Source organism: Zootoca vivipara, chromosome 8, assembly GCF_963506605.1.
Source record: "Zootoca vivipara chromosome 8, rZooViv1.1, whole genome shotgun sequence".
Classification (NCBI taxonomy): domain Eukaryota; kingdom Metazoa; phylum Chordata; class Lepidosauria; order Squamata; family Lacertidae; genus Zootoca; species Zootoca vivipara.
The window spans coordinates 58,280,194-58,293,354 of record NC_083283.1 but is presented as its reverse complement, the minus strand read 5'-3'; the positions used below and the strand labels follow the sequence as shown (position 1 = coordinate 58,293,354).

Sequence of the window (13,161 nt, the reverse complement as noted above, 5' to 3'; positions counted from 1 at the left end):
ATGAGTTCTGCAATATTTCATTGCACATACCATAATGTTTCCCAATCCCCTCCTCCATATAAATATCAATATTCAATGGCAATATCCACATGCCTTCCGGAATGTGTACAGATCGATTGGCTTATTGTACTTCCTAATTAACAGGAATGTGAAGCAGGTCCACACCCTGGAGATTCCTCTGTAACTATTGCTACTTCTGGATACCCAGAGGCTGAAGGCAGATATGGCTGGTTTGTTAGCAGTACCCATACCTTAGTAATGCCCATAATGCATTGCTGTAATACACTCTGGTGGGACTGCCTTTGACAAGTACTTGGAAACCTTAGGTGGTTCAGAAGGCAGCTGCCCAAGAACTACTTGGAGCTTGCAGAATTCAGAAATAAGATCAATATTAGGAAAATGGTAAAGGACCCCTGAGCATTAGGTCCAGTCGTGACTGACTCTGGGGTTGTGGCAATCATCTTGCTTTATTGGCCGAGGGAGCCAGCGAACAGCTTGCAGGTCATGTGGCCAGCATGACAAAGCCACTTCTGGCGAACCAGAGCAGTGCACAGAAACACTGTTTACCTTCCTGCCTGAGTGGTACCTACTTATCTACTTGCACTTTGATGTGTTTTTAAACTTCTAGGTTGGCAGGAGCTGGGACTGATTTATATACTGCTTGATCAAAAGCTCTAAGCAGTTAATATCAAACATACATTCGTCGTGATTGCCTTCTGGAGACTACTGCAAACTTATTTATATTAGATGGACTGGGTATCTGATTTGCTGTTGCCCAAAGTGCTATGTTGTTTATGGTGTGTTGCATTTCCTACTGTTTTTATCATTCTTTTTAGGTGTCTTGGTGGCTTTTCCAACAGGAAGGAGGGATACAAATTATTTTGCTAGCAAAATAATTAAAATGAGATCTCTGTGCTGTTTGTTGGCATGCTTAGCTGTCATCATAGGCCATATCCTCTTTTTCTAGTGGCCAGCTTTCTCTTTCTCTCATGAAACCCTCCTCATAAGTCTGAAGGGTGCTGAGAGATTGTTATCTCAGGCTAACTGAATATGTAAACATTTCTTCCCAGGTGCAACTACAGAAACTTGTAGAGGTGAGGTTACGAGGAAGCATTTGATTGACTGGTCAGTTTGTATTTCTGCGTTTATGCTCCTGTTTTCCTTTGCCGCTGTATTTCATGTGGACATATTGATAGTGTCAATATTTAGAAGGACCCGGGAAATCTTTGGAACATAATCAATAAGCAGATGCAAAGCAGATGCACCCACAGACCTTGAAATTGCTAAGTTGTGCTGAGGTGTAAGAGAACCAGATTATTGCAGTTTGAAATGTATGTTTACCTTGCCAAAATTATGCTTTTGCTGATAATGTTCAACTTTCTGCCTTGAATGTTTGTTGTTGAAGGTACAGGTGTTTTGATATTTTGCGAACTTTTAGGCATATCAGCATATTTTACAGATTAGTTCATTTGTGTCCAGTGTAATATGTGAAACCATGTACCCCTCTCTCTTCAGGCCATACCCCTCACCTTTTTTGAGTGTTTTTATGTAGCTGGTTTGTACCCTTTAACTGTGATGATTTCTCCTGCTTAACTGCATGCATCCTGGGGAGGGGTGTGTGTGTGTTTGTGTAGAAACCTCTGTGTGGTTGGATGTAGCTTATGGTACAAAATGTATGAGTCTCACATCCATTGCCTCTGGTCCTGCCCACCATCCCACTTCTGACACCACGGGGATGCGGGTGGCGCTGTGGTCTAAACCACTGAGCTTCTTGGGCTTGCCAATCAGAAGGTCAGTGGTTTGAATCTGTGCAACGGGGTGAGCTCCTGTTGCTCTGTCTCAGCTTCTGCCAACCTGGCAGTTCGAAAGCATGCCAGTGCAAGTAGATAATTAGGTACCACTGTGACAGGAAGGTAAATAGTGTCTCCGTGCACTCTGGTTTCTGTCACGGTGTTCTGTTGTGCCAGAAGCGGTTTATTCATGCTGGCCACATGACCTGGAAAGCTGTCTATGGACAAACGCCGCTCCCTCAACCTGAAAGCGAGAGGACCGCCACTCCCATAGTCACCTTTGACTGGACTTAACCGTCCAGGGGTCCTTTACCTTTACCTTTTTTTTACCACCATGGGCATGCAGTCCCCAGAAGGTTGGTCACAGGGGAATGTAGCTCTCAAGCTACCTTAGATCTGAACCAACAGGGACTGATCCCATTCAAGAGAGAGGGAGAGAGATGGGCTCTTTTAGTTTCAGACCTAATCTTAAAGAAACAGATGGTATCTGATTAAGAACACTGGGACTAAGACTATGTACCAGTTAGCAACGGGTTAGTAATATCAAGGATAGCCATCTCATATGAATTGTTGTCCTTGTTACACTGATGCTAAATGAAAGGTGCCTTGCAAGTGCAGTTTTATTAGGACACACATGATTGCATAACTTTTTGCTTAATTTATCCTGCACGAGTTTAGATGGTAGACATTTTGCTTAAGGAAATTGAGGGTGGTTTTGTTTTTGTTTTTTTACATGAAGTATAGTAGGAGCCTGCTCAGGATATCTTAACATATTTTGGAGATAATATTTGTCTAGGCTGCTTTCCTTTTTATAACATCAAAATAATGACCAGTGTAAGCAAAACGCAAAAACCAAAACCAGCTCATAAATTCATAGGATTATCTCAAAAATGGAGAGGGATGCTATTTATGAAACATGTTTTTTTTTTTTACTTATTTGCTTATTTGGATGATGGGACTATTTTTGGCAGATAGGAGGAAACCTTGGGGGCTGAGAAGACTTTGGCATGTATTCTTTTTCAAAAATGTGTGAGAAAAGTGTGGGAATGTTGCTCACCACCTCACACATTCTCACAAACTACTCTGAGTATCATAGAATCATAGAGTTGGAAGAGGCCACAAGGGCCATCCAGTCCAACCCCCTGCCAAGCAGGAAACACCATCAAAGCATTCTTGACATATGCCTGTCAAGCCTCTGCTTAAAGAACTCCAAAGAAGGAGACTCCACCACACTCCTTGGCAGCAAATTCCAGCTCTTACTGTCGAACAGCTCTTACTGTCAGGAAATTCTTCCTAATGTTTAGGTGGAATCTTCTTTCTTGTAGTTTGAATCCATTGCTCCATGTCCACTTCTCTGGAGCAGCAGAAAACAACCTTTGTCCCTCCTCTATATGACATCCTTTTATATATTTGAACATGACCATCATATCAGCCCTTAACCTTCTCTTCTCCAGGCTAAACATACCCAGCTCCCTAAGCCGTTCCTCATGAGGCATCATTTCCAGGCCGTTGACCATTTTGGTTGCCCTCCTCTAGACACGTTCCAGCTTGTCAGTATCCTTCTTGAACTGTGGTGCCCAGAACTGGACACAGTACTCCAGATGAGGTCTGGCCAGAGCATAATACTGTGGTACTATTACTTCCCTTGATCTAGATGCTATACTCCTATTGATGCAGCCCAGAATTGCATTGGCTTTTTTAGCTGCTGCATCACACTGTTGACTCATATCAAGTTTGTGGTCTACTAAGACTCCTAGATCCTTTTCACATGTGCTGCTCTCAAGCCAGGTGTCACCCATCCTGTATTTGTGCCTTTCATTTTTATTTTTATTTGCCCAAGTGTAGTACTTTACATTTCTCCCTGTTAAAATTCATCTTGTTTGCTTTGGCCCAGTTGTCTAATCTAGTAGTTCTAAGCTTACCTTATATTTTAGGAGTAGCAATTTCCACAGAGCTTTCAATCTTCCTTTCTCACTGAACATCAAACCCCCTCTCCCCTGCCTCAACTCCCCCCCCTGACATTTTGTACCACCAAAAAGGGCGTTTTGACCTGCTTCTAAACTTTCTCCATAGGTAAACAGATAATCATATCCGGGTGTTTTACAGTAACTGCTGATGTGTTTTTGAAATGTGCTATGTGACTGACCTTGATACCACACAGTCTATCCTGGGCCAGTGTGTTTACTGAACAGGATGACTAATGCAAAAAGTTACATCATAAGTGATGACAAAACAAATGCAATGGAAAGACTTGCATCTTTCTGAGATGTTTTGCTCGCATCATTAAAAATCAGCAGGTAAAATGAATGTTGGTGGCCGTGTGTATAGATGGATGCACATTCCTAGTTGACACCAGGGCAGCCACATGCACACAAACTCCCTTTTGTGCAGCTGCTTCTTTATTCCCTCCAAGATCTTTGATTCAGTGGCTTATAGAAAATGCTCTTCCCTCTCTCTCTACCAGGTTGCCTCAGCCACAACCAGAAAAGCCGGCAGCTGCTGATGGAGGCCTCCTCCTGCTTATCCTGAGGGCCACCCTGTTATGTCTTAAAAGGCTTTGCTGTATCCCCGCCATCTGCTCCCCAATGACAGTGTGCCTGAGTTTTGTTCGCCTTCACTGCTCTCATCCTTTTGGGTGGCAGCTGACAACGGGCAATGTTCCCGTTCTCCTCTGTTTTTTTCCACTAAGAAGGCAATCCTGCCTCACCTCCCGGTTTTTTGAAGAGCTGTGCAGTTGGTGATTTAAGGCAGTGAGGATAGGCATAGCGCACGCCTGATTTATAACCATTTCTGCATGATGCCACACCTGTCTGGTGTTTAAAAAAACTGGCCTGGTCACATTGTGCCAAGATAACGGTTTTGCCTATATAGAGAAATCATGAAGATTATCTACATGAAATGACATGACATGACATCATGTGTGCACATTTGGGCAGGCCTGCCTCCAGATGTGTTTTTAAGCTTATTGGGGAATGGCTAAAGGTTGGCGATGAAGCAACCCTAGCATTTCTAGGTAGAGCTGTGAGAAATCCCTTCCCAAAAACCGGGGGAGCTGTTGCAAGTCAGGATCGACAATACTGGGATAGATGATCTGGCTCTACATAAAGCAGATTTCTGTACCTCATTTCCTGGGTTTTACCTATATTCTAGCCTTGCTGCTTAGAATCCCACAGACTCCCACCTTTCATTTTCTGGCCAAAGTCTCCAGCCCTTACAGAAGCGGAAACAGGAGGCAAAATGTGCAGGCTGTATCCTTTCCAGTGCTTTTGTGAGAATTGAGCCTGCTATCAACTATCAGTGTTACCACTGAGTATAGTCACAGCAGTAATCCATAGAGATAAAAACAAGAGCGTGACACACCCGTTGTCTGAAGAAAGGGCTTCCTGGTTTATTTCTCTCTCTCCCCTCTCCCCACCCTGGTCATCCTTGGTGGCAAAGTGATTGCTGCTCCTAGAAAACAATTCAGAAATCCGTAGGTTTTGTGTAGCTGTTATGGGGTAGGAACTTTTTTACCCTAATGCAAAAGATAGCAGCAAAGTTGGAAGTTTCCTATTCAAGTCTTGACACTTGTGAGTTTTATATATTTGGAAAATCACCTGGCCAATACAAATACAAATCCAGTTGTTTTTCCTGTAAGGAAACATGAGAACATTGGTTAAGCCCACTCCGCAGTGTAGTCCAGTTTTGTTACACCCACATTGCTGGTGGGAGAGCTAATGCATGACAACCTTGTAGTATAATCCAGTAGTTGTTATCATGTTTCCTGGATTGTTGGGATTTTTTAGGGGAATTCAACCAGAGGGGGCTGACTCAACTCCTCTTTCCCCCTCGTTCCTAATCCCAGTTCATATTCTCCTTACTGACCTTACTTCCTCCTATCCCCAGAGTACAAATAACTGTGCTAAAAAAGAACTAGCAGAAGGTTTTAATAGTTTCATAACTTAATGGCACAATCCTGTGCATATCTACTTAGAAGTAAGTCCTACTGAGTTTGATAGGACTTGCTAACTGGAAGTTAGTAAGTTCTGCAGTTTAAGGCTATAGTCCAGGCATCCCCAAACTTCGGCCCTCCAGATGTTTTGGACTACAATTCCCATCTTCCCTGACCACTGGTCCTGTTAAGTTGTAGGTCAAAACATCTGGAGGGCTGCAGTTTGGGGATGCCTGCAGTCCTTTACCCATTGACCTGCAGTAAGCTCAGCAGGTGAGCTTAAGGGACGCAGGTGGCTTGCTGATCAGAAGGTCGGGGTTCGAATCCCTGTGACGGGGTGAGCTCCCGTTGCTCGGTCCCAGCTCCTGCCAACCTAGCAGTTCAAAAGCACGTCAAAGTGCAAGTAGATAAATAGGGACCGCTACAGCGGGAAGGTAAACGGCGTTTCCGTGTGCTGCTCTGGTTTGCCAGAAGCGGCTTTGTCATGCTGGCTACATGACCTGGAAGCTATACGCCGGCTCCCTCGGCCAATAATGCGAGATGAGCGCGCAACCCCAGAGTCGGTAACGACTGAACCTAATGGCCAGGGGTCCCTTTACCTTTTACTTTAAGCTCAGCTCAACTCAACTCAGTGAGACCTACTTCCAACAGTGGCGTGGATGGGTCTGCAGTGCTGCCTAGGCTTCTCAAGGCCGTGTGTTGCTGCAGGTTACCAAGAGGGAGAGGTGGAGGGGCAAGGCAGCAGGGAGGTCAGCATGGTGCAACGTAGTGGCAGAACCATCTGATTGGAAACATGAGACCAAGCAAATGAAAATGTCTGGACTGTGGGCATTTCCATAATCCTACAAAGTCAAAATCAACCAAGGCAAGCTTCTCTGTGTATGATTTCTAGGCATCTGTTGCCAGGGCACATTTGGAAGCATAAGACCTAGATACAGAATCAAGAGAGGAAGTGTGTGTGTGTGTGTGTGTGTGTGTAATAGTTTGACACCCCAAGAGGGAAATAATTGGGAGATTATTTGCATAAAGATCCCCATCATTCTCTAAGTATTACAGAGAGAACTGAAGTGCCTATGATGAACTTTGGCATATATGCCTATGTGGCATATTTTACGTGCCTACAGTGTGGTACTGTCTTCTTCCTCTCAAAATTGATGTTACAGGCAGAGAAGTCTTGGATAAAGCAGGGTTGCAGCTGCAGAACATTTCCCACACCAGGCAGGATATGCAAAAGTATTTTGGGTGTAGGGAACGAGAGGGTGAGGTTTGCATATTCACTGCTGGCAAAACAAACCTCCTGCATCTTTTTCTTTCCTGTTGCTAAAATCTTTCAGGCTTGTTTTCTATACACCATGATTCAGGGCAACAGGAAAAGTCATTTGGTTTTTTTTAAAAAAAAGGAAAATAATGGTGAAAAGGTTGGTTATGACTTCCCTGAATAATCATTACTGAAGTTTGCCTGCTGCTTGTTTATAGTAAATATTTGTTGTACTTCTGGAAAATGTAGCATGATGTGCCATAGGAATTGGTCTCATTATTTCTTAGTTTGGAAAACCTAGGAAAAGTTCTTTTCAAAAAATAAAATTGTTTTCAGGTTTTCGACTTACTGTAATAGTGCAGAATTGCACTGTGCTGTTCTTTTCCATTCAACAAAAGAAAGGGTATCGAATCAGACACAGGCTAATGGCTTTCCATACTCTCATTTTCTTGCCAATACCTGTCAGCTCCAATAGTACAATGATAACATTGACATGAGTCAAGGGAACTGCTGGAGATTGGGAAAACAATAGGTTTCTTTCCACTTGTTGAACGTTTTCAACCTCTTTACAATTTGGAAATAGTAAGTCACAGCACCCTGTGGTGCATGAAGCTGTGTGTGCAGTGCTTATTCATTTGGGATAAAATAAAAAAATGGTTCAGGTGATGCCATTTGTAGTGGACCAGCTGCGTTGGTAGATCATCAATGCACACAGGACTCTTCTATGCAGCTTGAATCCTTGCTGCTCCATTCATTTATAAGTGTGTCACAATTTCATCCCCTGCTTCCCCCACCAAACTCAAGGCAGTGTACATGTCCTTTCTCCCATGCTACCCTTTCATTAGATTGAGAGTATGTAGTCCACTTGAAGGCATAAAAGAGGACTTCTAGTTAGCAACTTTTCCCAACAAGGCTTGAAAGTGAGCTTGGGCCTAGTCTGTCTTTCTTGGCCTGAAATTGGGCCCTTCTGCGTTCCATGATCCCCCACCTGGTGCACTTCCTGTTGTTCTGGCAAGGTGACATGCAAGGCATTTGGTTCACCACCCATGAGGGACCTGCCTGCACTTCTATAGTCCCTCATGCTACAAACAAGGAAAGTGGCTTTCCATAAAATCAACATGTGCTAATATTTATCTGTAGATGCAAATTTGGAAATAATTGCTGTAATGCAACAACAACAACAACAACAACAACAACAACAACAACAACAACAACAACAACAACAATACAATGCATGCCACTGTAGTAGGGGAGACTGTGATTGATTTTTTTATCTGTGTGCCTGCTCAGTCTGGTGTCCTAGTGTTGTTGATGGGTGACTTCAATGCTCCTGTTCTCCTTTCTTATTATTTTGGGTTTTTTTGCCTTGGACTGGAAAGCTTCAAATCAAGCTCTGCTTCTAAAGGATGACTGTCCTCTGATACCCCTTCAAATACGGACTGTCCTTTGAAAAGAAGGTTACGTGGGATGGGGCCATTCTCACAGCCACTGTTAGGATCCTGTACTTACAAGGCTTAGGTTGGGGAGCTGAAAGACTGGAAGAAGCAGCTTGGTCCTGACAGTTGGAATGAGGGTAAATGGAGCCAATGTAATATTGATGGCTTCTCCTCCCTGGCTTGGTATGAATAGGAGTTGCAGCAGGGGCTTTGCCCCAACTTCACTTGGTGTGCCCCCAGCTTTCAAAATTTGCCTGGCACATAGCGCATTTTGCAGCTACCTATTGCCCACTTTGCGACCAAGTGAAGATGCTTGTGCATCAGGATAGCGGCTGACTTCTCCACCATCTAGAGGTGCATGCCTGGGGATCCTTGGATCTTGACTGTTTTCACACTCTAGCCACCCATCCTGTAGAATTCTATCGGTTATATTTTATCTGCATAATCCAAATGAATTTCAGAAACCAAAAAGTTGTATTGAAAAAATGGCAACTAGGCATTTTGTTTTGGCGACTGCAACCCTGGTTTAAAGAGCCACTTGGCACCTAGCTTATATATCTAATGCAGTGTCCATCCCCTACTGAGGCTGACACACAGGTAAGCATATGTTGCATGCTGCTGTCCTTTTCAGTTGCCTTAATTCCTACTCCCCTTTTCACGTTACCTATCTTCTCTTGTTTCGGCTAGCAAGCTTTCTTTGGGGAAGGGGTTGGGGCAGTAAAAGGATGCCTACAAATGGGTAGGGGGGCCAGCAGAGGAGAGAGTAGCCGACAGTGCCTTTCAGTTGCTCATACTGTTGCAATGCAAAGATCCTTCCAAGTCATTGTTTGTTGTGCCGCTGTGAAAACTATTGTCCGCTGCATTGTTATATCACCTAGGAAATCTTCCAGAAACAAAGTTGATTCATGCATATCATGCTCAGAAGGCCTGATATTTGCCCTGAAGTTGCCCTTGCAAATTTCCCAGGTATATCACTCCTGAACGGATGATAGGCAGCTACAGAAATGGGTGGTGGTTGTATGGAAGGGGTGGGGAAGAGAGACTTAAGCTATTGAGAATTGAAAACCATTGTAATGTCTTTAACCTCTGCAGTATTAACACTGTAAATTGCTCCTGGATAAAAAAGTCTCTCTTTGTCAGGTTTTGTAAAACATATTGGACTTCAGTGCTCCCTCAACCATATGCTTCCCAAATGCTGAATTAAGTTGCACACCAGCCCCAGCAATGGAAGGCCTGAGGCAGAGAATTAGTTAGGTGTGAGAAACCGAGGGTATTTCCCCCACCCCTCCTCTTGCCTTGAAACCAATTTTCACTATTCATAGGCTGAAGAGAATTATCAGCCCGAAATGAAGTCACAATGAGCTCATTGTTGTTCAGCGAGTTTTTTATATAGAGTCCCAGATCTGATCTTGAAACTTTGTGTTTTAACTTCGCTCACATGATTGGTTCAGAGACCCTTAGGGGGAGGCTTCTCATCACGGTAGTTAGAATGTGCGGGTCAAATGGTTCCTTTAAAGGCTGAGACATCTCCGTTTTGTTTAGGTGTGTTGTTCTATTCTGCCCCCTTGCCCAAGCAGTGATAATGTTGGGGTGAGCTGTCAGCTCTGCAAAACCGCTTACATGAATGCAGCAGAGCTGATCACATTCTCGTGATCTCATTCTGCACGATGAGATCATTTACATGAGGTCAACAAGCTATCACGCCATGTAGGCCGTTCTCTAGAGTATCTAAACCATACAAACAGTGATGTAAGCTCAGTGCCAAGTATATATGTAATCACTCATTGTGTTTTGATGTGGCGAAGCTGTGGAATTTAGAATTTTTTTCCTTCCCCTCTCTTTTAATTCTCTTTTAAACTAACCGAAAGCCATCATCACAATTGCCCTTGAAAAGGGATTTGCTTTGTTCAGTTTCTGACTTTACATGCTGCAAAAACAAGATATCCAATTCGTTCTGGATTGTAAAGGCTGGCAGTGGCGAGAGTTGTTGGTTAATACTAATACTAATAATTTAAATTCTGTTATGCTTCCCCATCTTAAATAATTCAAAACATCACTAGGAAGGCCAATAGGGGGAAGGTAGCTAACACCTGTATGAGAAGCACCTAATAATATGCCTACTGCCTAAAAAGCTCTCCTATCTGTCCGCTGGGAGAATTGGGTCTGACTGGATGTCTACATAACAAGCATTCTCATGTATTTTATAATTAAAAAAGAAGTACGTGTGGTTAACCACCCAGTCTTCTGGCCCCCCTAGTAGGAATTTCTCTGAAGGCCTTTAAAGAAATCCTTTTCTCCCTTCTGCAAGTCCCATATGCTATTCTTGGTGGTTGCTTTTTCATGCAAGGCAGCTGGAGGATTCAGCACAATGGCACCCCCCCCACTGTCTTTCGTATTCTGCTGGAATCATTCTGCATGTACTGCTCGCACCATCCTTGCAGGTCAGGGATACTGGAACAGGGACTGGTGAATCTATCAGTTTCAGTTTCTCTCACACTTCTATTTTTTCTGTATCTTCTGCTCAGTTCTGCATCAGTTTTATCTTTTTATAAAAGTCCCCCTGAAAATACATGTGTGAATTTCTCCTAATATACGTATTTTTGTATGCAATTCTGCCCAATATACCCATTTTGAAAAAGCAATTTCCCTATATATAATATAGTCTCGTGTGTTATTTTCACTAAAATGTGCATTTTTACGCACATTTTGCCCCACAGTAATGCATTTTTCTATGCATTCTGTGGCTGGAGCAAAAATCCACAGAAATATGAATTTTATTGGATGGCTGTGTAATGTACATGCATTGTTTTGGAAAGTGTGAATTGGGTGAACTGAATCACATTTCTCACCCATTGCTATCTTGGAAACTGCTATCCCATGTGAAGAATTTGCTTGCATAAAGGTGAGCATGAGTATGCACACAGACACACAAGAGAGATGCAGGCTTATTTTTAAGAAATGAAGGCTTCTGGTGAACAATATCTGTTCAATAGCAATGTGAAGATATATGTTAAAGCATGAAATTACAACATCTACACTGATTAGCAATAGAGGAAACTCTGGTTCTGCTATTTATTGTGTTGTCCCCCCCCCCCAAAACACACACACACACCAATAGAATGAAGTGGGAAATATATAAAAAATTGTATGAATTGTTATTGGAGTGGGCCACAAAAGATGAACAAACTAAGGAAGTAATGATCAAATGGGCACAGGATTTGGGGAAGGTAATTTTAATTGATGACTGGGAAAAATTGTGGAATTGGGATATAAAATATATTTCAAATTACGATTTAAAATAAAATGTTTATAAGATGCAATATAGGTGGCACCTCACACCGTCAAGATTGGCGAAAATGTATAAAGGAAATAATAATTTGTGTTGGAGATGTAAGGAGGAGGTAGGTACTTACATACATGTCTGGTGGCATTGCAAAGGAATCAAAAATTTTTGGAATGAAATCTATAAAGAACTAAAAAAGATAGTCAAATATTCTTTCAAAAAAGATCCTGAAATATTCCTTTTGGGGATGTTAAAAGAAGCATAGCTGCCAAGTTATCCCTTTTTTAAAGGGATTTTCCCTTATGCTGAATAGGCTTCCTCGCAAGAAAAGGGAAAACTTGGCAGCTATGAAAAGAAGAGATCAAAGCAAGAGACAGATGTGTTCTGATGTATGCAACTGTAGTGGGGAGACTTCTGATAGCAAAGAATTGGAAAAGTGACAAAGTTCCGAGTAAAGAAGATTGGCTTACAAAGTTAATGGTATATCAAAAGTCGGCAATTAAAGTTGGGGTAGCAAAGGGGTTGAGTGAAGAAGAAGTAGGGAAGGATTGGATCTCCTTTAAACAATATTTAAAGAAACAGGTGGAAAAAGCTAATCTTGTAGCAGAAATATGAAGGGTACAAAATTAAGAAAGTAATAGGGAATTATAGGGGGAAAGGTATGCAATTAGCTAAGTAAATACAAGGCAGAATATAGGAGAGGCTGGAAGTCACTGGTGGTGGAGGGGGGTGGGGATAGGGATCTAATTTGGAAGAAGTATGTTCGAATTCATTTTGAGTAGATTTTTGGTTTATGGTTTATTGTTAATTTGTGTTCATATTTTATCATTAATTTGGGTTACTGTTAATTTGTGTTTATATTTTATATTTACTTTATATTATAGTTTATTGTTTATTGCTAATTTGTGTTTATTTGTGTTTACGTTAATTTGATTTAATGTTAATTTGTGTTTATATTTTATATTTTCTTTATATGTTGGTGTTTCTATTATTGTGTATGTTTTTAATTGATAAATAAACTCAATTTTAATTATTAAAAAAATATATTGTGGAAAACAGAAATGTAGAACTCCCCCCCACCCCCACCCCATTGAAAGCTAGGTAAGGGGACACAGGGCAAACAACAAGATGAATTTTAAACACCCACCCACTCAACACCTCTGAAGCATAGCAGCCTGACACTTAAAAACATAACTAATTATTATAATTTGCATACAGTATTAGTCTCTACAGCCCCAACCAATGTAGCCAATAGACAGGCATGATGGTGTTTTAGCAGCTTCAAACAGCTAAAGAGAGATTTCTATGCCATAGCAATAATGATAAAATGGAGGTAATAGTCTCAGATTGCTTGCGGGTCTATTTTGCACAATGTTTGAAATGGAATTAATACATTAGCCACAACCTGAAATGCTTTGCAACCTACTACCGTGTTTCCCCTTTTTTAAGACACCGTCTTATTC

General features: G+C 42.0%; 1 long non-coding RNA gene across 1 annotated transcript in view; it reads left to right on the top strand.

Moving 5' to 3' along the window:
- The window catches only part of LOC118089812 (uncharacterized), a 160,924-nt gene extending 153,817 nt beyond the window's left edge, over positions 1-7,107 (top strand). Inside the window, exon 6 of the long non-coding RNA XR_009558047.1 lies at positions 4,255-7,107. This is a non-coding gene — a long non-coding RNA (uncharacterized LOC118089812). The remainder of the gene's footprint in view (positions 1-4,254) is intronic.
- Positions 7,108-13,161: the final 6,054 nt, after the last annotated feature.